This window comes from Dipteris shenzhenensis, chromosome 5 (genome assembly GCF_047967505.1).
Source record: "Dipteris shenzhenensis isolate YYH24624 ecotype China chromosome 5, Dip_SZ_1.0, whole genome shotgun sequence".
Lineage (NCBI taxonomy): Eukaryota > Viridiplantae > Streptophyta > Polypodiopsida > Gleicheniales > Dipteridaceae > Dipteris > Dipteris shenzhenensis.
In genome coordinates, this window is record NC_141600.1 from 2,669,485 (window position 1) to 2,697,136 (window position 27,652).

The following is a 27,652-nucleotide window of genomic DNA, read 5'->3' on the forward strand; positions in this document are numbered from 1 at the left end:
GCTTGATGTAGACTCATTGATGTGACACACAAGTACAATCATATATAGGATAGACACACACTAGAATTCCAAAGTGTATATGGAATATCTCCCAATATGACACGTGGCACTCACACATAAGAATCTACTAGAACTCCTAGTAGAACACACTAATACACACTCAACTTGACTTCATGTTCTTACAGAGAGAGCCAGACCCTAGTCTCTGCATCCTAGTGAGTTGTCTCCAAGCCCTGAAGAACCTGGCCAAGGCCACTATCCCATTGTGCCCAAAAAATGTTCGTCCGCTGGCCTAGCATACGCCCCTGGAGTCTTGGACCTCTAGCTGCCATATGATCTGCTGCCTCTTGAACTCCTCCCGGACGAGTCCCTCATCCAGCCGCTGCCAAACCCTAAAGAGGCTCCTCAAGGTTCCTTGTGAGAGAAGCCGTTCAAAAAATCCACCTGTGGGACTACTACCACTGTCTATCTGTGCGAGAAGTGTTCATAAAGAGTCCTCGCTAGAGGAGAAGCTTCCAGGGCTCTGCATCTGGGGCTGCTCTGCATCTCTCGATCAATGATACCCAAGCCTCCACGTGCCTGTGGCATAATCATTGTTTGCGATGCCACCCATGCTCTAGTATTCTGCGTGCCATCCCATCCTGCCCAGTGTACCAAGCGTCTAGGGCGCCCCATACCATAATTACCATGGAATGGTGTTCGAACATTAGAAACGTTTGGAATGCTTTCTGGAAGCAAGGCGGAACCAGAACGGCTCTTGAACGTCTTTTTTTAAGGGGGGGCTGTTTTTAAAGTTTTAAATGGATATTTTAGGGCTGATATAGAAAGCTTAAAGCTGTAAAAAGTTAGCTTCTTTCATTTTCTAGCGTAGTTTTATGTCATATGATGATGTGTCGGGTATGACATGGCGTTTCAGTTCCTGTTCCCCCATTCCCCCCTTCTCGGAACGTTCCTGTTTCGGCACCCAAATTTTTGGAACATTCTCGTTCCTAGGTAACTATGCCCCATGCGCCCCCAGTGGAAGCACCAACAGGAGGCTGTGTACTAGGCTTGTAGGAAATTTTATGTCACTGGTATGGACATGTAGGTTAGTCTAGATTTATTTCATTTATTTAGACTTGTTCTTGTTATGTGACATTGTGGGTCATATACATACCCAGGGGTCACTAGATGTATGGTTACTCAGTGTGTTCATTCCTTATCCACACGGTACATGCTCTTGGTTCTCTCATACTTGCTATGTATACTCATGCTGCTGTCTAGCTCTTTCTCTCTCACGTTGTGTTCCTACATATGGTATCAAAGCAAGTTTGGTGAGGGGTGTCGAGTACTAGACTTGCTGAGATTGCAAGTGACAGAGATACTTGATGCGAGGCTCAACCTCTGAAGCATTGACTGGTGCTATGAGCATGGAGGAAGGAAGATGTGCACACATTGGAGAAGTGACGAATAGAGTCTCATAAGCCTTGCCTCAGAACAACGTGAGGTGACGGGTGAAACAACTCGTAGGTGACGGAAACAGTGCGCTGCTTACGAAAGTCTTGGTAAGGAGAGACGGCACAGGTGATGGGTGAAAGATGATTTGCAAGCGGCTGGATATTCACATGCTTTCAACATCTCTTCTTCCTTTGTTACATAGTAGCAACACTTTTATCTACGAAACTTTTGTAAGAATCTGCCTGCACACTGTGAGGGAGAGCAGATTGAAGTGTACCGCTAGTGCTAGATTGCTAGTGCCATCTGTGAACTACTGCTAGTGCTGGATTGCCAGTGCCATCTACAAATTATTCTTCCTAGTTGGGTATACGATTTCCTATTTGTTTAGGTCTCTCCACAATCATGCCACAGGAGAATTTCTTTTACTTTTCAAAGTCTGACAAGTTAGATGCTACGAATTATGCAATGTGGGCATTCATGGTGAAGCATGCTTTAATTGGCAAAGGTATTTGGGAAATTGTGATGACGGGAGAGGAGACTCATCCTCTTGATGTGCTTGCAACTCCTATGCAAGGAGATTCATCTGGTTCCTCCAATACTACTTCTATTATCTCATCAAAGGAGGAGCATAACTTTGATAAGCGCAATGGACAAGCCATGTCAGCGATAGTGAATGCAGTCAAGAAAGTGGTGATGCATACTCTAAAATCTTGCAAATTGGGAAAGGACGCATGGGATAAATTAGCCAGTATGTAAAATGTCAAGAATGAGGCTAGATTGTTGGCATTGGAAACTCAGCTCAAGGAGCTGAAAATACAATTGGCTGATCTGCGTGATCAATTTGCAGCCATAGATGAAAAATTTGGGGAAGATGATTTCAATTACATTGAATAGTCTTGCTCCCTAGTATCATATATTTGTCATTTCCCTGAATATTACTCTTCGGGTTGCACCTGTCTCATTTGATGATGTGGCAGGACTGTTGTTGCAAGAAGAGCAGCGTATTCTTAACATTGCAAGAGGTTCAGCCTCTTCTGAATAGGCTTATGCTGTCCAAGACAAAGGTAAGGGAAAGAAAATGCATCACAAGCCAGCCAAGGCTACACAACAGCAGCCACAAAAGGTGTCTGGTAAATCGCAGCCAAAGGGGGGAAATGCCTCAAAAATAGATCCAGCCAAGTCTTCATCTGATACAAAACCTTTTAAAGGTAATTGTCATTACTATGGGCTGCCCGGTCATAGCTTCCCAATGTTAGAAAAAATATGTTGATTCACTCAAGAAAGGAAAGGCAAATGTTGCTAAAAAGTTTTGATGATATTCAGCTATCTTCTGAGCAAGGACATACTGTCAAGGATGACAAGGATTATGTGTTGAGGAAGAGCTGCTATGCAGGGGGGGAATGCCACTAACAAAAAAACAGCCACTGAGATGCCAAAGGATGCTCATGATGCACATGCAACAAGTCGTCAATTCATGGTTGCAGTGCAAGATGCTGATGACACACATGCAACTAGTGATCAAGCCATGGTTGCGGTGCAGGATGCCTAGTGTATTGACAGTGGAGCTACCAAACACATGACTCCCTGCAGGGAGAGTTTTGGACAATTTTCTCCATCTGTGGGCAGATTTGTGACATGTGCCAATGATACAAGGCAAGAGGTATCTGGCACTGGTGATATTCCCGTGCAGTTGCCCAATGGCAAAGCACAATTCATTTGCAATGTGTGGCATGTGCGGGGACTTAAGAGAATCTTATTTTCGTGCCAACACTTGCAGTTGCTCAACGCATGCTCGTCGAATTTCAGGATGTGCAATGCAGAAGGATCCCATAAAAAATATGGCAGTGGTTGCTATAGGCACATTCACTAATGGTGTGTATATACTTGATGCTGAGCCATTTCCGCTCAAGCTATGGCAGCAAGTGTCACTCATCCGACATCTCTTTGGCATGCACGGTTTGGGCACATAAATATTTGCAGCTTGCAATACTTGTCTAAACATAACATGGTGCAGGGTACAAAACATGGATTTTGTGAGGACGTGTTATGGGCAACATGCATAGACAGCCCTTCCCTTTGGATGGAGTAGTGAGAGCTACAAAAAAACTTGCACTCGAACATTTCATGTTTGTGGAGCATTCAATGTGGCTACACATGCAGGCAAGAGATATTTTGTGACATTCATTGATGATTTCTGAGTTGCCACCTATGGATGAGGAGAGCCACATCCTCTATGTTCCAGAGTGCATCATGGGTTTCAGAGATCACGTACTCCGAAACAGGGTCTACATAGAGTATCTCATCAGGTGGAAGGGACTCCTTGAGGATGAGAACTCTTGGCAGCCAGAGAGCATTGTCCAAGACTACCCCTATCTCCTACCGGGCTGATCATTAGCTGTTGTTTGCTACACCTTTTGCAACAGCCAATATGTAAATTTCGAGGGAAAAATTCTATGGGAGGGGATGGCTTAATGAGGGAGAAAAGGGGTATTTTAGTAGCCCTTTAGCTAGAATTAGTGGGAACAGTGGAGGGACTATATAAGTCCCCATCCACCACTCATTGTGGACGTTTTGATGTGACATCTAGTCCTATCCACGCCCCAATAATCAAAAGTCGAGGGGGGCGAGGAGAAAGGTCTTTATGTAAGGCCAAAAGCATCCAGTCCCTGGCGTTGTGATTTGGAAGGATGGGACTAGTGGAGCTTTCAAGCTTTAGATGCTTTTTGAGCTATTGCAACTCATCTTTTGATAATATAACAGTTCTCGTGGGTGAATGGAAGCGGTTCAGGATTGGCTGAATTGGTATCCATTTGTTAATCAAGGGTGAAAGATGAATTGGTGTCCATTTTTCAATCAAAAGAAAAGGGCCGACTCAAACACCGCTAAAGCTCCGTCCATCAAAATACAAGACTGAAAGAAGGAAGCTGAGAGGAGAGGGGCGGAATGAGAGGAAGATAAGGGCTGGGCTGAGGGAAGAGGCTGTGGGAGGGGCTGAGAGAGGTTTAGGAAGATAGGGGAGAGGTTGAGAGGTGGGTTAGGAAGTCCGGGGGGGTGAGAGGAAGGTGGAGGGGCTGTTAGAAGGAGGGGGGGTCGGGGGTGGAAGAGAGGAGGGGAGGTTGAGTAACCATGGTCATGCAAAAACAAGATTGAGTCAGGAAGGGCTGATAGGGAGAAGCTGGGTGTAGTTTAGCAGGCAAGGGAGGCTCTTTCAACTTCCAACTTCTCTTCTTGCTTGATCTCCCAATATTGTTTAATCAAACTAATCAAAGTTTTACTGCTCTCATCATTTCCTGAAGGTACCTTTTCTCATCTTTATAAGTCTCTCTTTGTTTTCTTGGTCCCATCAATCTAAATAAGCAATTTGGAAGTATTTGTTCAATGTAATTAGAGCATGCCCAGATTCAAGTCTTCTATTGAGCAAGTAGCATAATTCAATAGAAAGATTGGTCTCCTAGAATCCCAAAATTTTGGATTGCTCACTGAAGACATTACTCTTCTAGAGCAATCGTTAATACATATCTAGAATATTGACTGCTGTACAAGAAATATCATTTCTAATTTTGAACTTTTAAAAAATATCATATCTCAAAAAATTGAGACCTGATGTGCATCAAAATTTTCAGGCTTGGTATATTGATGTTAATTACAGGTAGGACAATTTGCAGATTCAAAAAGCCCTTTGCTGAGGTGCCAGATTAGACCCCATTAATCCTAACACTGCAAAACAGCAAATCTTCAAGCAAATATTGAAACTTTAAAAGGATATTTTGTAGAGGTTTGTTTGATGCTGAAGAAGACTTCTACCAAACCATGCTCAAGTCTTGTGGAGAAAATCCTATCTGCCCCAGTAATCAAACTGTCACATTTTTGGCATGCTCATATTTTCTCCAAGATTTTAGGGGGAGCATTATCATCAGTATTCATAGATGATGGACCATAAAGGGGGGTGAAAACCCTAGAAGTGAAGTACTCTTAACTTAGAGAACAACTCCAAAAACCAAAAAGTTTTCACCAATCAGTTCAATTGTGAGTTTTTTATGTTAAATCATGACCAGATTCAGGGTTTTTTTCCCCCCACTATAAAGACTTCTATTAAATATGAACAAAACCTGCAAGAGCAAAAACTCAAGTCAGCAATACATCATGCGGTGCATGAGAAAACATGAGAAAACACTCCTCGAAAGGAGGTAGAAAACAACCAAGGTTGAGGTTGAAAATGCCATCTCAACCCTGTAGTAGTCTCAAAGAAGAAAGGGGAGCCCCCCCATTCTCTGAAAAATATAGCTCTCCTAGCAGAACTACACGCAAGGACCCTTGCATGGTCGCCCAAATGGCCATTGGTGTATGTATAGTGTCTATCCATATACTAGCCAAGGTATAAGAAGGGTGGACTTGGAATCCATCCAAAGTCTCTGTGCTTTGGCTCTCCAAATATGCCATGCTGTAATACTCAGGTATTATGCCATACTGACGAGTATTATGGCATGGCATATTTGGAGAGACAACGCACAGAGACTTTGGATGATATTATGCCAGAAGAGTCCACAGAAGATTCAGGTTTTACAGTTCCTAGGAGAGGGAAAATTGCATTAATAATCTTGATGCAAACCAATACAAAACTCTGAAAATTCAAAATAGGTGCATGACGGGGGAATCGTGTTTCATTAAAAAATAAATCACAACTTTGTCTTTTTCAACCAAACTTGGCATGCTGCTCCAGAAATAGCCTTAGGATGACCATACTTGAACTTGGTTGCAAATGATGGCTTTCTTCTCAACGAATCTCAGCTCAGAGTTATCGAAGAAGAACCTTAATAAAATTTGACCTATACATTCAAATCAAAACTAACTGATATCATTGGCAAGTGCAAAAACATAGGAACCTTCTTCAGATTGCGTCATGATAAACAGATATCAGGATGGCACTTTGGTTGGTCATGAAGTTCAGAGAGGATAGGCAGTAAACAAAGGTACAACTGCTCCAAATATCAGGATAAAATCCTCAAAATGTCCCAAGAGCAATACTCTAATTCCAAAATTGTCATGTGCTCAATAAAGATGTAGAGTACCCAACCTTCCCCCTCCCTCTACCCACCCCCAACCCCCCTTCCCTCAGCCCGATCCCTCTACGTGGGCCACTACAAATAGAATTTGTTTTGACCATATAGCCCGCCGTGTGCCTCCATAAAATTGCTACAGCCCATACAACCTCAACATGGGGTGTCTGTACAACTCATGGTGCTGATGCCCGTACGTTCAGTCACTATTTGGCCAGTTTCCGAGGCGCTTTGTTGTCCTCATCTCAGGAATTGACTCCTAAAATTTAGTGGGGATTGTGCGTCATCTGGCCAAGCATTGACAGTAGTTACTTTTGTTTGGTACAATATCATTCATAGCCTGTGAATTTTTTAGGATGGTTGCTTCTGCATACATTTAAAATGGCTTAGAATCAGAATTAGAATCTGGGAGATGCATTTCTCATGAGGATAAGTTGGTGGGGCCTCCTGATAATCTCTCTCTCTCTCTCTCTCTCTCTCTCTCTTTTTGTGTAGCTTCCCATGGGGATAAAGAAAAGAGATAGAGTCACTTTCTCTTTTATTTTTTGTTGTTGCCGAATAGCCTCTTTAATGAAGGCCTCCAGCTGTTTTCAACTTTTGCAACTTGTAATTGAAGCATATTGGCTCCATTTTTGTATGTTCCACCCGCCCTCATGCTTCCCTTCCACTTCTAATCTTTTTGGTCTAGTGCCATTGACTACATGTTGGAATGCTTCAGAGTATTCCAGTTTACATTTCATAATGTTTCATCGAAGAATGCTCTGGAAGACATATGATTAAGCTGTGAAAAGGGTTATAAGTGGCAAATAAGATAATACAACCAATGAACAAGATGAGAAGATAACTATGTGCCCGATTGCCGCAAGTTGCAAGCCAACTGGAATGCATGTGGTTTTCATATGTCCACACACCTACTTTTCGCGGGTCAATAAAGAGTACTCTTGTGCTGCCAATCTTTGCATATTTCTTTCATTTAAAGTGTTTTTGTCTGACATATTTGGTCACTAATTTATTCTGACATCGCTTCATTGATGGTAAACGACAATAAATGCAGATATCAGATTGAAGTTTTGAATAAATCTCTTCAAGAAAACACGATTGTGTATCTTGAAACTGGCTGTGGAAAGACGCTCATTGCTGTACTTCTTGTAAAAGAACTTGCTCCTGTACTTCGAGATCGAAATCAAAAAGTGGTAGCTGTGTTCTTGGCACCAACTGTTTATCTTGTTGAGCAGGTATGGACTATTTTAGATTTGCATACCTTCAGAGTATAAAGAATGTTTCTTGTTCCTCACATGGATGAGTTGCTCCCTGCAGTAAGTGCTTCTTCATCTCTTTGCTGATGATTCAACACTTTCTTTGCAGCAAACAGAAGTTTTAAGAATCAACACAGATTTGAAAGTGGACAGCTTTTATGGTGCGAAAGGAGTTGATTATTGGAATGCTGAAACGTGGCAAACACAGACTCTTAAAAATGAGGTGGTTTTATTAAGAACATTATAAAATTGTTTCTGTTTGAGTACCACATGCATGAAATGAATTTGGACCTCTAGTTGTGATCCCTTTTAATTTTTTCCTCTTTTCAATACTAGCATTTACGATTATATTTAACACTGTAGAAGCAACAGATTAACTATTGGGACCATCATGTAGGAGGAATATTTTTTCTCTCTTTTATTCTCTCAAAAAGTTCAGCACGGATGGGACTATGAACATCATGCATAAAGTTATTTGATGGCTTTAACTTTGCAAGGCGATTCTCACTTGAATGATTCTGTCTGGTTTTATTGCTGGGCTAGGACCTACTGCAGCTGTAGTAGTAATCCTCATCTTGCTTTGAGCTACAGGTTTTAGTGATGACACCACAAGTCTTCCTGGATGCTTTGAGGCATAGCTTTATAAAAATGGAGAATATTGAGCTTCTGATTTTAGATGAGTGCCATCATACACAGAAGGATCATCCATATGCAAAAATTATGAGGGTAGGTTTGACCATGTCAGTGGTTGATGAGCTTTCTTGTTGCCATACTATTGGGCAGGTGCTGCAGATTTTTCACCAGTTTTCCATTCTTTCTATTTTTGCTTTAAGGTTTTCAGTTTTCTTTTGAGTGACCAAAGTAGTCAATCCAACTTCCTTTTATTTTTTCTTTTGTTTGCGGGCATGCTATATGATTAAGGTTGTTGGTGGCAATTTCTCAGGAGTTTCTTCAGGTACTGACTGTGCAGAGCAGCTGGATCAACTGGAATCTCTCCTTGATGCAAAGGTTTGTTTGAAACTTTACAAGTCATCTGATGCATAATTTATCTGATTTATACACATGATATACATTAAGATTTTCCCCTAAATTCCAATAGACGGACTACTTAGTCGAGGGATTATATGCATGCACCATTTTAAGTGGGTGATTTCTTATCTGCATGGGGCTATGTTCCCTGCCTTTTTTTGCTGGACCTGCAAGACAAATGAGGTATCTCAAACAGGCGAGTTTGTGTGATAAATGTTGTACTAAAGGTTGTGTTCACAAACCAAAACTTTGGAGGAAATCCCTCATGATTCGGTTCTGGTTTTGATGTAGATATATGTGCCAAAGATAGATACAGATGCATATCTCAATGGGAAGACTTCATAATTGAGGGGTGCGTGCATGAAACATCTAAAGAAGGCTATTGCTCTTGTGCATAAGGGAATAGTCTGTGCCTCCTGGAATATCAAAACCAAGGATCTATCTATTAGACAAGTTGGTTTGGAAACTTCTCTGAAAATAATCCTGCATGATCCTAGAATTTAGTCCTGACTTTAACGTACAAGTATATGCTAGAGATAGGTACATACTTGTTGTGTTCTTTTCTTGGTATTCCTATTGCAAGCGGGAGAAAATGATAATTTTTTGCAGCATTACAGGTCCTTGGATGAAGAGGCTGTTTAACCTCTGTTAATGAAAATTAATCCAAGGGAATCTAAAAATAGATTTCTGAATTTATTTTGTCAGGTTTATACTTTGAAGGACAGAGTTGAGCTGGAGTTGTATGTGCCAAATCCAATCCAGAAAACTAAAGTTTATGATAAATCCCGGCACTCTTTTGAGTTCTTGAAGCATAAATTAAATTCAATCAGGGAAAAGGTGCATAACTGACCTGGGGAAGCAAAGACACATTTTATGACGTCCATTGTCATCTCGATTATGTCTCTGACCTTTTTGATATGGCGAGATAGTATGAGGAGCGCCACAACTGCCTTCAGACCAATGGTGATAATAGACTTTTCAAAGATGATGAAGAACTGGCAAAAAAGCTGCGGAAGAGAGTTAGGGAGCTACATGGTTCTCTGTGTTACCGTTTACAGGAATTGGGGCTGTGGTCTGCTTGTAAGGTAATACTAACAGTGCTGCACCAGATGGCTGTGGTTGCATGTTTATATGTTTTATGCTCTTAAAAGAAAACTTTCAAGGACTATATTAATCCATCCCCAGGTTTCTAACAATTATTGTAAGATTCCCGTTTCACGCAGCTGATTTTCTTTTGAGAAAGGACAAAAATGCAAATTTTGAGGTAGATAATGATACTGCTCGAATTTTGAAGGAAGTCTTTCTTAGGGAGGCATCACAAGTTTTAGAGGCTGCCCTTTCAGAAGGTTGGTTGAAACTTGCTTCAGTAAAGAACATGTAGTAAGATATAAGTGCCTTATCTTCCAAGGCAGGAGCAAATAACCTTATAACTTGCTTCAGGACAGAACATGTAGTAAGCTATAACTACCTTACCTCCCAAGGCAGGAGCAAATAACTTTATAACTTGCTTCAAGAAAGAACATGTGGTAAGCTAGAAGTACCTTATCTCCCAAGGCAGGAGCACCTTTGAATTTGGACTGAATGATAAATCTGGGATGATCTCCTAAATATTTTTATATCGTGTGTGTAATTGTTTTAATGATAAATTGAAAGATGTGGTTTGGCATGTGATGTTTCCGGCTCCAATTTTCACAAAGCATTACTCATTTTCATGAGAGAGTCTTGTCATATGATAATGGCATCCTCGCAATTGCCTGGGAAAAAGGCTCTCATAATTTAGGAAAGCTGTCTTGAATCTAATATTTGGTATGATAGAGGCCTTTATGACATATGAAATTGGCATCGCAGGGAACTTAGAGCCAATAAACAGTGTATATGATGTTGAAGGAGGTGTTGAGAATGGTCTGTTAAGTCCAAAGATCCTGCTTCTTGTGGAGTCCCTTCTGGAATACAGGTTGAGAGAATGCAATTAGTTATTCGTTGATGAAAGAGGACATTTGCTGTAATGATCCATCTTTTCTTTCATGACTTGTGTAGGGATGTCAAGAACATGTGATGCATTGTGTTTGTGGAGAGAGTTGTTGCAGCTATGGTTCTTGCTAAATTGGCAAGCCATATAGGTTGCTTATCTTTTATCAACTGTGAATTTCTCACTGGTATAACTGCTTCGCTTGATGTAATGGGCCAGAAACAACAACAACGCACCATAGAGCATTTTCGTTCTGGAAGGGTCAGTTGCGCTCCTTTAAATGCACATCTGCATGTGCACTTCTTGTGTTGAATTTTGCAGTTTTCAAAACATTCCGGTATTGGTATTCAGCAGGTTTAGATCTTGGTCTTATGGATGATCTGCAATTTGTTTTAGGTGAATGTTTTGTTTGCTACCAATATCGCTGAGGAAGGCCTGGACATACAGAGTTGCAGCTCTGTGATTCAATTTGACCTTCCAAAGTCAGTGCGTAGCTTCTATCCAATCTCGGGGTCGAGCACATAGACCTGGTTCAGACTACATCATTTTTCTTGAAAGGTTGTGGGAGTTGACCATACATAATCCAGTAGTTTCTCCTTCAACTGCAGAATGCTCATATTGAAGCTTTTCTTTCCTATATATTCCATTTGACTAGAACATGTTTCTCTTTATACGACTATGTTACTACAAATGAACGGTTATACCACTTCATTAATGGATATGAGTTTTTTAACGACAATGTGCGGTTCAATACTTGATTGGCAGGCCCGTTAAAGTTGGGAGCATATTCTAGTAATATAAATAAACCTCCTGCTGTGTTTAAGGGGAGGGGTTCCTATCTTTCCGGAGGTGTTACTGGAGGCCAAAGGCTGCTGGCGTGAGAAGCATGAGTGTTGCAATGCTATGCTAAATGACAATCACCTGAGAACTCCACAACATAAGCAGAATAAGAAAATCTCGTCATACACTAGTGAACAATCCCATATCAGGAAGAGATAAGAAAAATGAGAAAGTGACCAAGATGGCCAAAGTACATATCACTAGACCAGTGTCTCCAGGTCACAAGTCGCAAGTCACAAGAACACACAGGTCTATCCCTATAGTAGATAGAGGGTACACACAAGTCTCTCCACACTCTCTCCTTGGCGAGCTCGTAGCTCCAGCCTCTATCTCTCCTCACACTCTCCTTTCTCCCACTCTAGTGCCGAATGCTGAATGCCCAATGCCCTCTCTCCCCTCCCCTTTCCACCTTAGCCTTCATCCTCATCCCCGCCTTGTAGGGCCCCTTCTTCGTTGAGAATCTCCCCCTTTCTTCCCATTGGTCATCCTCTTATCTCCTTAGCTGTTGAGGATGGCCGTTGCGCCGCTGGCTCTCTTGATGGCTACGGCGACTTCCTGACTCCCTGACTCGCCAGCCTCTTCTAATCAGGATGGTGTAAATTCTCCATGTGCAAGTGAGCTGGATCACCGCACCACTGAACCACTGTGTAACTGTAAATACTCCTGATTGCTCCATGTGCACAGCTCTCGATGAGATCGCCTTGGGTATGATACTCCTGGTTGACTCGTGGTTGACATGTGTCAACTAGTGGTTGATGTGTCGACGCATGGTTGCCTCGGATAGTACTCCTGGATGAGCCTGTGTGATCAACTACTCCTATCGTGTGGCTGACTTGTGTTGACACATGGTCAACATGTGGTCAACACATGTCGTCATGTGGTCAACGCCTATCGACAGGTGGTCAATGCATGTCGTCGTGTGGTCAGGGGTGTTTCTATTGTAACAATTTTCCCAGCCACTATCATTCACCGTCCCGGTGAATAGAAATGGAGGAGGAACCCGTCAAAGAAACAAGAACTTACAAACCATTGATATGGTGATGGAGTAGGAAAAGAAAATGGTACAGACCATGTGGTTGGCTATGCGAGTAATTTTAAAATTTCTATTAAATTGAAATCGGAAAAATGAACTGCTGCTTGATAAGGGACAACATGGAAAATTGCAAAAAAACTGAGTACATCCTGAGATAAAACACCTTGATATTTACATTGAGAGCCAATCAGCCTGGCAAAAATCTAACAGTGCCAAAAAACCAAAAACCCATGTATCAAATTACTGAGGGAGGTCCTCAATAGCCTTCTCCTCTTCCGCCTTCTTATGTAGCTTTGTGGCCTTTTGCTCATCCCTTTGCTTTGCCCCAGTCATATATAGTTGTGGATGGGGTGTTTCCTCCTCAACCTCAAGCGTGTCCATCACGTTTCTCAAATTTTCATACTTGGCTTTATACCGGTGGTATCGCCGGTAGTAATGATCCTTTTGCCCTTGCAAGGTGGACTGGGAAGTCTAGAGGGTGGCCAACTGTGTCCGAAGGTCTGTGAATTCTTCTTCCAAGGATGAACGCTTCTTTTCCAATTCAGCCACTCTAGATTTTGATTTTTCTTGGGCAATCTTTGAGGAAGACAACGACTCCCTTAACTATGTGATCTCCTGCTGAAATCTGGTCACGTTTGTGACATGCTGGCTTTGCAAAGTTGCTAGAGCTGCTGCATGCTGGCTGCGTAGTGTTGTTATTTCTGCTTCCCATTCCTGCTTGTGACTGTGGAGGCGATCCTCAAGGGCAGCCCGCTGAATGTTCCAAGCGATGTCACCCTCGTGAATAGCTGAGTCCTTCTCTTTCTGCCACCTTTCCTCCTGTTGCCGAAGTGTCACCTCTGTGTCGCGCTGCTGGGCTGCTTGAGCTCTCTCAAATTCTAACTTCAAATGTTGCTGTTGTAGGCCATCTTCTGGTGGTTCTAGTGATGCCCTATAGGCCATGGTATGTGCCTTGTAGGCATAAGTGTAGGCACTTATAGTGTTAGTGCCTTTTAGGCCACATAGGACACTTAGTCCTATGTGACACCTAGGACACTTAGTCCTAGGTCTAGCTACAAGTACTTTGTACTTGTATGTTTTTATTTATCTAAGACTTTGACGTGACGGCTGTTCTACTTCGACTCTTTCGTACCTGCACTCTCTCTCTCTTCTCTCCGATCCTACAGTGGTATCAGAGCCCATCTTTGCTTCCTGTGCCTCTTGTCCGTACTGTCCGTACAATAGTACGGATGTCCGTATAGCCACGTACAAATATCGTACGTTTCTTGCACTGAATCTGTACCTTCGTCGTGCGTCCGTACTTGCACTCCGTACAAATCTATACCTGCACTATGTCCGCACCTACATTCAGTACTGCGCCGTACTGTACTTCATTGCGTTGTGTTCCGTACTAGAGCCATCGTACTTGCGCTGCCGTATAGATCAGTACGTGCATCGTCGTACTGATCTACGCAGATCGTTCGTACTTGCACATGGGAGCCTCCGTACAACTGTAGTACTTCAGATCCCCGTACAACGTATGGCCGTACAACCGTACACTGTACTTGAGCTGACCGTACAGTCGTACACCGTACTTGAGCTATCCGTACAGCTAGTACTTCTCTCGAGATCTCCGTATAGGTGTTGCACGTGTGAAGTCTCTTGCAGGACATTGGCAAAATTTGGAGCTTTCAATACCTTTCATCTCCTCTAGTTGCAACTTCGTGCAAGAACACTAGAGATTCGGGATTTGGTCTGCAATTTCTTTTTGATTGCAGTACATTGAGTCACATTTGTAGGACATTGAGTCAATTTGCAGGACATTGAGTCAGTTTATAGAACATTGAGTCACTTTTGCAGGACATTGAGTCAGATTTGCATACTTTGGGTCACATTTGCAAAAATTTCAGCAAAATTTGGGGCTTTTCTACTTTTGCCCTCTTTTTGGCCTATTTGCCCTCAATAAATTTGGGGCTTTTGCCAAATTTGCTGTTTTTTGCGGTGAACATTGCCTGTCACAGTCACATTTGGGTCAGATCTGCATTTGCCCTTTGATTTGGGTCTGAAATTTGCAGATATTTGCTGTCATTTTTGGGACAGACAGCTTTTTGCAGTGATAGCCTTGAGGCTTTTGGGTTTTCAGGGTATCACATTTGCTATGCTTTGGAGTTCTTCGTGAAGATGATAAGTTGGATGGCACCAACTATCCGATGTGGTCTTATCTCATGAAACATATTCTTGTTGCAAAGCATTTGTGGAATATTGTTTCTGGGGCTGATCTGAGGCCAACCAATGCTACAGTGGTTGCCTCTACTGCTGGTCCTCTGCAGGGGGTACTCCTCCTGATGCCTCTTCCTCTAGCACTCCTGTTGCTGCTCTTCCAACTCAAGAACAGTCAAGATGGGATGCAAGAGATGCAAATGCACATTCATGCATTGCTTTATCATGCAAGAGAATCATCATTCCACACATCCGGTCTTGCAAGACAACAAAGGATGCTTGGGATAAATTGGCTTCTCTTTATCAGATTCGCAATGAAGCTCGTGTTGCATATTTGAGAAGGCAATTATAGGAAGTCAATATGAATGAAGGTAAGTCAATGGATGCATACTTGACAAAGGTCAAGGACCTCATGGAACAGCTTGCCAACATTGATGAGGTGGTGCCAAATTCACAGCTTGTCAGTACCACATTGAATGGACTGCCAGCTACATATCAAGGGTTTGCTACAACCCTTCGATTAGTGGCCATGGGTAATCCAAACCACTATTCTTTTGATCAGCTAGTTACTTTGCTTTTGCAGGAAGAGCAAAGTAGAGCTAACAGACAAGCCATTATTCCTAATCATGCATTTGCTTCACAACAGACAGGAAGAGGCAAGGCTTCCAAGCCTATGGGCAAGCCAAAATCTGCACATAGCAGCTGCAATTCCTCTGCGCATAGCAGCTGCAATTCCTCCCATGCATCTAAAAATACAGCAGATAAGGCAAAGAAGAAAAGATGCAACTATTGTCGCAAGCCTGGACATGACATTTCAGAATGCAGGAAGCGCACTGCTTCGGAGAAAAAGAAAGCAGGATTGACAGTTAATGCCTCACATGCTATTGAATCCCATGAGCTAGCAGATGCTTCACATGCACATGCTCTTCAGGATGATTGGGCATGGGCTGTCCATTGATCATTTGATCCCTCCAAAGCTGATGCACTCTTTACTGCTAATGATGCTCAGTCCTGGTACTTTGATAGTGGTGCTTCCAAGCATGTCACATCTTGCAGACAGTTGTTTCATTCTCTAGCTGATGCACCTCAAGGGGGGACTGTTACATGTGCTAATAATGCTTCATATGCTGTAAAAGGAGTTGGAGATGTGCAGCTCACATCCATTTCCAGCCATCTTGTCACTCTGACAAATGTTCTTTTTGTGCCTGGCATTGAAGTCAACTTGATTTCAATTTCAGCAATTGCTACTTCAGGTTTCAGAGTAATTTTTGATGGCTACAGATGCCTAGTATATGATCTTCGTGATGACAATGCCATAGTTCTCATTGGCACTTTGTAAAAAGGGCTTTATCACCTTGATCATCATCCAACTGTACTTTCTATTGAAGCATTGGCTATTTCAGATTCACAGCTTGCTGAAACTCATCTTTGGCATGAGAGAATGGGCCATCTCAATTATAGAGCTCTTGCAAAGCTACATTCACAGCAGATGGCAAATGATGTACCTCAGACTCACACAGTTTCCAAACATGTGTTCACGGGTTGTCTTTTGGGTAAGATGCATCGATTTCCTTTTCAAAAGAATTGTCCAAAACTCTCACAAAGGAAATTGCAGCTAGTACACAGTGATGTTTGTGGCCCAATGAGGACAAATGCCATTGGAGGATACAAGTATTTCATGACTCTCATTGATGATTTCACAAGGTATTGCTGGGTATATCCTTTAAAGGCCAAATCTGAAGTTTTCTTATTCTTTCAGAGATGGCTGAATATGGTTGAGAATGAATCAGGAAACAAGCTTGTCACCCTCAACACAGATAGGGGGGGTGAGTATATGTCAAAGGAGTTTGATGCATTTCTATCCTCACGGGGCATTATTCACTCATGCACTACTCCTTACACTCCTCAGCAGAATCGTGTTTCTGAAAGGAAAAACAGGTCCACAATGGAGTTGGCCAGATGCATGCTTAAGGCCAAGTCTTTGCCCAATAATTTTGGCTTGATGCAGTAATGTGTGCCAACTATGTGCTGAATAGATCACCTACACGGGCATTGAAGACTATTACACCTTATGAAGCATGGAAAGGCAAGAAGCCTTCACTTTCACACATGAAAGTTTTTGGGTCTCTTGCATATGTTCGTGTACCATCTCAGCTGAGACATAAGCTTGATGACAAGGCAATCAAATGCATATTCATTGGTTACAGCCAGGAGAGCAGAGGGTATAGGTTATATCAACCAAATACTGGAAAGATTATTGTCAGTAGAGATGTGATCTTTGCTGAACATTCAGCTTCTCCTCTTGTGGACTGCAAAGCAAAGCTAGATGTTGACATGTTTGATGCCTTTGAATCTTGGTTACCTCTGCCATCATCAGAAGAGGATTTTGAGCAGCAACATGAGCCTCCTGCAGGCCCTCCACTAAGCAATAATCAGCCACAACCTCATGCTGATTTGCAGGTTTCTCTTCTGGCACAAAATGATCCCACTACTCATGATGCAGTCATTGAAGAAAGAGCTGTCAATAGACAGCACAGGCAAGTTCCCAGATGGCTTCTTGATACATTGAGGGACAGCAAATAAGATCAGCCTTTTGCTGCCTGGACAAGATCAGGGAATAGACAGCATGGTCACTTTCTTGAGTTTGCACTCCTTGCTACAGCTTGCAATGAAGAGCCTTTGTGCCATAAAGATGCTTTTGACAGCAAAGAGTGGATAGATGCAATGAAAGCTGAGTTACAATCTATTGCCAAAAATGACACATGGGAATTAGTAGATCTCCCACCTGGCAAGCATGCCATTGGAATGCGGTGGGTCTACAAATTAAAAAGGAAATCTGATGGCAGCCATAGATCGATACAAAGGCCGTCTTGTTGCAAAAGGGTATGCCCAACAACAAGGCATTGACTTTGAGGAGACATTTGCTCCCACATCCAGGATTACTACCATTCGATGTGTCATTGCCATTGCAGCCCATCATCATTGGCAAGTGCACCAATGTGACATCAAGACCGCTTTTCTTCATGGGGATCTGCAGGAAAAAGTCTATGTCACACAACCTCCTAGGTTTGAGGTTGTTAATTCTGAAAATAAGGTATGCCAGCTTAGAAAAGCCCTTTATGGTTTGAAGCAGGCACCCAGGGCATGGTATGCCAAAATTCATGCACACTTACTATCCCTTGGTTTTCAGAATAGTCCCACTGAACCCACTCTTTATGTCCGTGGGAGTGGATCTCATTTTTTAGTGCTGATTTTATATGTGGATGATATGCTCATAACGGGCCCAGGGCCCAGATACTCAGCAAATTGCAGCTTTCAAAGCAAATCTTTCAAGGCTGATTTGCAGCAGATTTTTTACATGTTAGACATGGGACGGCTCCATTATTATTTAGGCATTCAGTTTGCTCATGTTGAGGGGGTATCATGATGTCTCAGTCCAAGTATATTGGACAGCTCCTTGATCATTTTCAGTTTGAGGATTGCAAGCCAATCTCTACTCCAGTGGACCCTGGCTTCAAATTCTCAGCTCATGATGGGAGCCCACCATGTGATATCACTCTTTATCAGCAGGCTGTTGGATGCCTTATTTATTTATGTCGCACCAGACCTGACGTGCACTATGCAGTATCTCAGCTCAGCAGATTCATGCATGTGCCCAGTTCACAGCATTGGCAAGCAGTGAAGAGAGTCTTCAGATATCTCAGAGGCACTCAGGATTTAGCCCTCTTCTATGGTGATCAGGGTTCACTTACCATGCATGCTTACACGGATAGTGACTGGGCAGGATGTTCCGACACCATAGTGTCACATAATGGCAATTGTTTTTTGCTTGGCAATTCGTGTATCTCTTGGCTCAGCAAGAAGCAACCAACAGTTGCCACGTCTAGCTGTGAGGCTGAGTACAGGGCAGCTTTCACCGCTACAGTAGAGTGTGTTTGGCTTCGACAGTTACTTACAGATCTTGGTATTTGCCAGACATTCTCCACTATTGTCTACACTGACAGCCAAAGTGCTTTGGCCATTGCGCGTAACCTAGTATTTTTCTATCTTCCCACAGAGGACATCGTAGATATGTTTACAAAGGCACTTTCTCGTTCCAAGTTCGAAGTCTTCCGACAGGCTTTACACTTGGTTCCCTTTGTTACATGATTTGACATTCCTTGTACATTCATAGGTGGCTATATCCTTTTGGATGAACATGTGCCACCATGACCAAAAACTACCAGGTATTCTGAGACGTTTCCAGAGTACTTCATCCCATCCCATGGAGGGGGGTTTGTAGGCCATCTTCTGGTGGTTCTAGTGATGCCCTATAGGCCATGGTATGTGCCTTGTAGACATAAGTGTAGGCACTTATAGTGTTAGTGCCTTTTAGGCCACATAGGACACTTAGTCAGCATAACTTGTGGAATTGAAGACCGCCCTGAAGTTGTCACTTCTGTTGCAAACCTCACTATTTTGGACTTGCGGGAAGGAAGCTGAGGTGTGACGCCTTCATCTTCAGAACTAGATTGAAGATCTTTGGTGACACTCCTGATCACCTCCTGATACCTTGAAGGCATAGATTGCTCACTTGGAGCTGAGGTAGTTTTAGAGCTATTGATAGGTCTTGATGGCTGTGGGGCCCTTCGGGTCCTTTCTAATCCAGTTACAGGAGAGGACAAGGGTGATGTAGTCTTGTGCCCACTGTCCACCTTGGAGGAAGGAGGTGGGGATGCTCTTCTAGTGACTGAGTTGGTATTAGTTGGTGATGAGGCCTCCGATATTGATGTTGAATCATCCTTACTACTGTCACCCTTCATTTGTGACCTAGTCACAGCTCCCAACACTGCACCAATCAAATGGGGTTTGTCACCCTCCCCCGCCACTACTACGTCAACCATGTTGACTTGCGATGTTAATTCCCTTCTGCCATTGGGACAATCTCTGGTGTAGTGGTCATTTGTGTTGCACTGTGTACAAGAGGGTCCCCCGAATGGTTGTGTACAATCATCTTGGTAATGGCCGTACTCGCCACATCTATAGCACATGATGGGCCTGCGAAAGTTGGTACCTCTGCCTCCACGTCCACCTCGGAACCCACCCCGTCGACCGCGAATATAAGGGGGTCCATATCCACCCCCTGACATAGGTGGTTGATACTGTGCATAGTAGGGTGGAGGGTAGAAGTATGGAGCCCCAAATTCACTAGGAGTAGGAGCTTGGAGCAAAGGAGGATTAGGAGGATTAGGAAGTAGTGGAGGTGGAATGATAGGGTGGGTGGGCGGTTCAGGTGCCTTCACAGGGGCTGAAGCTAGGGGTACTGGCCCTGAAGTGGTCGGTGCAGCTTTGTTGATTGTAGCCACCAGTGGTTCCCCAATTGGATACTCCGGCAGAAGCTTCCTCAACCCCTTAAGATACCTACACTCGGAGGCATCATGTCCATGAATTTCACAAAATGTGCAAAAGGAGGTTGGGGTGGGTACCTTACGCTTCGATGGACATTCCCAGTAGCCATGGCCAGAACCCTTGCAGTCGGTGCACCAGAGACCACTTCTTATCTGAGCTTCAAAGGGTGACGGTCCATCCACTTTTGTTCTGTCTTTCAGACCTTCTTTGATTTCTTCTAATTCCTTCTTGAGTTGCTGCCATGCCTGTGAGCCCTCTTCTCTCGGAAGTTGGGCGGTCTGAGCGGGTGTTGAGGCGAAACTTAACTGGGACCGTTCCATCTTCACCGCTTCCCTCAGAAATTCTTGTAGTGAGGCATGCTCAGGAAGTTTGTCAACCAGCCTTATAGCAATGGTGGAGGGTAAAGTCTTCAAAAACCACCCCTTCATGACGGCGTCATTGGGTGGCACCGACATCTTTGCCGCCAAGACCCTCATCCTTGTGTACATCTCAGAGATGCTCTCTCCAGGCTTCATGGTGTCAGTGGATAACTCCTGGACAATCATGTGTTCAAATTTTTCCAACTTGAAAGTGCGTAAGAATTCCTCCCTTAGGTCTGTCCACGTCTGGAAGTGGTCCGGAGGAAATTGACTGTACCATACATCCGCGGCATCCTCCAATGACGAGGGAAAGATGTGAAGGAACGCATGCTCATTCTCCACACCTTTAGCTCTACATGCTGTGAGGAACTTCCTCACATGAGCTTCCGCATCCTCATGGAGGTGGCCTTTGAACTTTTGAGTCTTCACGTGGACCTTGTTGAGTAGCTCACGAAGTCTAGCTCTGTCTGGAGGACTGAGAACGGCCATCCCCACCTGAGAGGTTGGAGAGGGGGCCATCCCCACCCGAGAGGTTGGAGAGGATGCAAGAGTTGGAGGGAATCCCGATGGGGCTGTAATGAGTGTTGGTGCTCCCGAGGAGGAGACCACCCCGACAACTCCTCCTGTGGAGGACCACAATGGAGAAGTCACTACTGATGTAGTCATAGAGGAAGTGTACCCAGATGGTAGGGCGTAAGTGGGGGGTCTCGGTGTTGCAGAGGGAAAGGGTGAAAACATGGAAGATGTGGGGGTGAAAGAGGATGGGAGAGCATTTGGGAAAGAGAGGGACGGAGTTGAAGTCATGGATGAGTAAGCAGAAGGGAAGGAAGAAGGTGGTGGAAAAGGCAACACCGGTGTGGATGGAAAGGGAGATGAAACCATCATGGCAGGTAAAGGCATGGCCGGAGCAAAAGTACCCCCCAATGGAATAGATGTAGAAGAAGGATTAGCTAGGAGCCCGGAGCTATGCATAACAGATGAGGTAGCAGCTTGTCCACAAGAGGTTGAGGCGGGAGCAGATGGAGTCACCACTCCGGTAGAAGAGGTGGTTGATGAAGACATCGTTGCAGGAGGAGGAGAGGGGCTGCCTTGACCTTGATGAGTCCCTGAGGAGTCCTCGTCCTTAGTACCCTCTTCTTTCACCTGTTCTCCGCTTTGCACTTCTTCTCCGGAGTCCGGATCTGACCACCAGGGTTCCTGTTGGTCCAAGTCAATGAGAGTGTCGATGAAGTTACTTGCTCTGGCTACTGCTCCAATGGGCTCACTTTGTGCTCGAGTTGAGGACTTTGCAAACTTACGTCGCACGTAATGCTTCTTGTACCTAGTTTGGTCTGCCGGAAGTCTTTTCTCCACTCTCCTCAAGTACCTCCTAGTTCTCTCACTAGCTCCTTCAAATGTTTCAGAACTACTGGGCATAAGACCTCTCTCTAGGACCCTAGATCACCACTTCACTCGTGCTACTCAACACCAGCAGTGTCCCACCGTGATCGCCAAAAACTATCTGAGGGGGGGGGGGTTCCTAACACTTCCGGAAGTATTACCGGAGGCCTAGGGCCACTGGTGTGAGAAGCGAGTAAGACGTGCCATAAGTGTCACTGATGGTACGTAGGTGAGTGCTTGTCGATGGTGTCAACTATGTGTAAGCGGAAGATGGTGTCAACTATGTGCAAGCGGTACAAGTGCTGAAGTGATGTGAGCAAGAAGAAGACCAAAGCGGAACAACATCATGAAAGCCATCCCTCGACATGAACAGCAAAGAACTTCAACCACATGACACAGGTCCGTTGTACCAGGTGAAGGGAGAGGAGGGGAGGAGAACACAACGAAAAGAGATTTTAGAGTAGCGAGCAGAGATGGGAAGTAGCATAACTCATTAGAAAGCAAGATGACTGATACACTCCCAGAAGATACACACGAGGCGAGCTCTTGACTCTAGCCTCTCACTCCTTCACTCCCGCCTCTCGCCCCTCCAGAAAAGTCCCCCTCCCCCTTTTCCCTTTCCCCCTCTTCACCTTCTCCTCCTCTGCTCCACCCCCCCGCTACCAATCTCCACACCTTCTTCCTATTCGATGTCTTCTTGCACCCTTAGCCATCCTTAGCCATTCCACCGTTTGTGGGCCGCTCTGTCCTTGATGGCTTCTGCAACACTCCAGCCTGTCCTGGGTCAGTGAATCCCGTGCTCCATGTGTTCTCCTGCGCTCCTGACACTAGTTGGTTGAGAGGGTTGGTGCACCACCTATGCCTCTTAACTGTTGGACTGCTTCCCATGTGCACCAACAGGTGTATCCCGCGTACCATTGCGCCAATACTTCCCTCTGATTGACTTTGACCATGGTGAGTCGAGGTTGAGGTTTGGCACTCTTCAGTCATGTATTGCTTCCGTCATGTCCATGTCAAGTCCATGTCATGTCCAAGTCATGTCCATGTCAAGTCATGTCATGTCCAAGTCATGTCCATGTCAAGTCATGTCATGTCCAAGTCATGTCCATGTCAAGTCCAAGATGTGAACACATGTGAACACGCTGCGACTAGGTATGACCAAGGTCTAACAACTTGGCATGTTGCTGAGGTGACCATGACGTGACCCAGGTGTGACTCTTGGTGGGTCGCCATAAACTTTGAGTACAACATTGCCACATCTTGATATATCGCCTCCTACTGGCGTTTTCACAGAGAGTGCATTGGGCAGCTTAGACGGTTGGTTCGGAACTTCCTTTGGGCTGGTTTAGACGGCACGAGGAATACTAGAGCCCGGGTTGCTTGGCAGACGGTGATCATGCCGTAGGCACTGGGAGGCTTGGGTATCATCGATCCGGAGATGAAGAGCAGAGCCCTCTTGGGCAAGTTGGTTGTTTGTGGCCTCACCCCAGGTGCAGAGCGCTCCTCTTACAGCGAGGGCTTCTCAAGAACATCCCACGCACTGGGTGCAGTGGCAGCTTTCACACAGATGGATCTTCTTACAAGCCCCCCTTACAAGGAAGGGTTTCCCCTTGATGAGGAGCCTCCATAGGGTCTAGCAGAGAGTAGTAGGGAGCCTCATTCGTGCTCAGCCTAGATGCAGAGAGGAGTTCGAGCTTAGCCCCTTGTTTGACACCCATAGATCCGAGATCAGGAGGGGCGTATGCTCAGATAGTGGATTCACATTGGTTGGGCACATTGGGACAGTGGACCGGCTGGGTCCTTTGGCAGATAGAGCAAATTACTCATGGAGGCAAAGGCTAAGCTTGGCGTGTAGCGCATTTGCGAGGCGCAGGGCAGCGGATGAGAGAGATTGACCTAGCTATCCCTGAGTTTTGGTGGGAGGGACTTCGCATGTGGATGGGCAGTAGATGGTTGGGCCAGTTTTCTCGGACTGGTGTTGCCTTGAGGATGATGATGCAGCGAGGCCGCCGCTAGAGGACCATAACCACTCTCCCAGATCCCACTGGACCTCCCTCAAAGGCCTACCCTCCCAAAGCCAGAGGCGCCATCTGGGGGCATCCTGCTTTGAGATACTAAGAGGGTCAATGTGCCACTCCTTCCCCAAACGTCCCACCACTCTGATCATTTTCCAGTGAATCCCATCAAGACTCCCCTCCCCATCTCTGGGTCTCTCTTAGTGGTCCAGTAGGCAAGCATAGCTGTTGGGAGTAAAACATGCGAGTCTGCTAAACAAGTGAGGCATAGACGAGTCAAGATCCCACACATTGTATGATGGGAGCTCTTGGCCAAACCATTGGCACAAGGGTAGTAGGAGTGGAAATTTTGTGAACTAATTGTAATATTTTGACGAGGGCAGCAATGGTGTCATTGAGGAAGTGAGTTCCTCGATCACTCATCAATTTTAAAGGATAGCAAACATGGAGATGATTTGATCATATAAAATGGTGGCCACAACCTGGGCTGTGCATGTCTCCATTGCCTTGGCCCCGACCCATTTGGTACCATAGTCGGTGGTCAATAGAGCATACATGTTCCCCCTTCGTGTCGCAAGAGAGATGGGGCCGACAAAATCTGAACCCCAGCAATAGAAGGGAGGCATCACGGGAGTGAATGGTTTAAGGGAAAGATACTCGCGCCTTGTAGGCTTAACGCATGCGTGTTGACATGAGTCACATTTGTGCACATGAATGTAGCAATCTTGAAAAAACTTGGGACACCAGAACCCAGCGCATATGATCTTCCGAGCAGTAGTGTCCGGAACCATATGACCTCCTTCGATGCCAGCATGTGCCTCCTCAAGAATAGACTGTCTTTTGGGGAAGTACACATCGTCTCAAGATGTGGTCCTTTCCTAGCTTGTACAATTGACCTGCAATCAATTTGAAGGGGGCGGCCTCAATGATCCTCTTCAGTTTCTCTATTGGGGTCAGACCTGGACACTCCAAAAAGACCCACATTGGGCAATTCATCTTTAATACCAATGTTTGCTTCCTCAGAACTTAGCCTTGACAAGTAGTTTGTAGATTGATGCATTTGCTGGCCCTTACCACAATGTCTAATTCAAATTCCTGAAAAAGAAGAATCCATCTGCTCAATCTACCCCCAAGAGTAGGTTTATTCAGTAACTATTTGAGAGCCTGATGATCAATGATGTCTATAAACGTGTTTCCCAAGAGGTAGTGGTAGTACTTGGTTGTGTTATAAACCATGCCTAGACCCTCCCTTTGCGATACTCTAATTGCGCTCTGCTCCATTAAGTTTTCGGCTGGCAAAGTAGATGGGCAAATCCATCTTGTGGTCCTTGCTAGGTTGAGCTAGTTTAGTACCAATGGCCCATCCACTAGCATCCACATGAACATGAAAAATAGTAGATGGGCAAATCAATCTTGTGGTCCTTGCTAGGCTGAGCCAGTATAGTACCAATGGCCCATCCACTAGCATCCACATGAACATGAAAAATGATTTCCCAATCTGGTTGTCTTAGAATTAAGGCCTTAACTAGGCAATCCTTAGGATTATTGAATGCTAGTTGTTGAGGTGTGGACCGAACAAAAGATTAGTTATGGTGGAGAAGTTCTGTCAGTGCCACAGTGATGTCCGCATAGAAACATACGAAGCTTCTGTAATATCCCACATGCCCTAAAAAACAATTCACCTCTTTAGGTGTACAAGGAATAGGCAAGGAGATTATCATCTCTATCTGGATCGGTACTCATCCCTTCAGCACAAATGATATGACCAAGGAGAACACTTTTGAGCGCAAGAAAGAAGCACTTGTCAGGATTCAAGCACAAGCGGGCTTCTCTGCACATATAAAAAACCCATCTTAACTTCTGTAGATGATCATTTTATATGGTCTGATCAAGATGGGAGGCGGTTTTACCATTAAAAACAGAGAAGTCATCTAAAAAGACCTCACGAAACTTGCAAATATTCTCCTGGAAGAGTTTGGTGACAAGTGGTTGAAATGTTGCTGGTGCGTTACATAACCCAAAGGGCATCATTTGGTAGGCATACGTCCCCCATTGAGTGACAAATGTGGTCTTCGACTGGTCTTGTTCTTTGACTCGAACTTGGTTTTACCCACTATATCCATCCATAAATGAGTATAGAGCATGACCAGCCACCATCTTCAACACTCTGTCGTTAAAGGGAAGAGGAAACTTATCAAGTTGTGTGACAGCATTCAAACTCCTATAGTCAACACATACGCGGAGTTTTCTGGTCTCTCTTTTGGGGATGATGACAATTCTAATAACTTAATCGGAATAATCTACTAGGTAGATGCTTGCTCCTTTTTTTGTATATCAGCTTGGACTGCCTTGCCATAGTTGGGATTCATGTGGTATGGACCTCTAACCACTGGGTCTGCATCAAGATACGAGTCCATCCGGTGCTCCAAGAACTCAGCCGGCAACCCCTTCAGATCCTTGTACGACCAGGCAAATACATCCACATATTCTTGGAAAAAAATCAGTTACTACTCTGAAGATAATCATGTTCCCAAACCCAACCAGTTACCTTGAAATGCCAAGGTTGATCCTCAGTCCCAATGTTGAGGTACTGCTAGTTTTGTGCCTGATCAACGTGGTTCATGCTTGGGGATGTGGGGTTACTTGTCTCACGTGTTCCCAATCCTTCATGTGCAGGAGTATCCTTAAGGGGAAAGTCCCCATCCACGTAAAAACTCAAAAAGAGGTAGCGAATAACCAGGGTTGAGGCTGAAAATGTCACGTCGACCTTGAGACAGAATCAGAGAAGAAAGGCAATCCCCTCCAAACTCTGAAAGAAAGAAAGAAAGAAAGTTTATTAAAGTCTTCGGAAGACCGATGGGTCTATGAGACTGTGAAAATCCTGATACAACGAGCTGTGGTAGTGGAGCTACTAAACGAGCGTCCATACCAATGCAAAATGCAAAATGCCAAAAATGCAGAGTGGCAGTACTAAGTTCTAAGTACAACATCGTGATGTCGGTGGTCGACTATATATCAATCTCAGCATCATCATCAATATCATCATCATCATCATCCCCAACAACAGCAAGATATCAGGATGGATGAGGCAGTGGAGGCATGAAGTCGGCAATAGAGTGCTGTCGGCCACTCAGAGGTGCGGTCCTGGCACGTCTCTTGGTCGTAGCTCTACGTCTAACCAGGGCTACTGTGACCCCGGTCAGTCGGGCTCCAACTCTAAACAAGGAGGGGATGTCTCCAAGTGTGATCTGTGTGTCGACCCTCTGTCTGAGCTGTCGGGTCACAGGTTCCGGGTCACGGTCATGTCGAGGCCTCATCTCGTTGGGATCCATGTGATCTAGCTGAAAGAACTCCGTGATAGAGCTGTGAGAGGGATCAATCGAGGAAGAAGTCTGCTCCTGTCTCCGTGCTCGGAGTATCCTCTCGCGGTGTCTAAGTGCCTCATGAATGAAACCTGCCAAACACCGCTGGTCTAGGTAGGAGAGGAAATGGGCTAAAATCCCATAACTATCTCTGAAGAGGCAGTGGAAACATCCTCGGATCTCATAGTACACAGGACACCTGAAGATGAAATGCTCCTCTGTCTCAACTTCCTGTATGTCACATAGTGTGCATATGCGCCGCTCCTTGGGTAGTCGCTCTACTCTGCCGCTCTCGATGCGAAGTCTGTGTGAAGAGACCCGGAACTGC

The 27,652-nt window shown here is 44.6% G+C and overlaps 1 pseudogene; it reads left to right on the plus strand.

Moving 5' to 3' along the window:
- LOC147901493 (endoribonuclease Dicer homolog 3a-like) overlaps positions 1-27,652 on the plus strand; it is a 114,191-nt pseudogene that overhangs the window by 13,144 nt on the left and 73,395 nt on the right.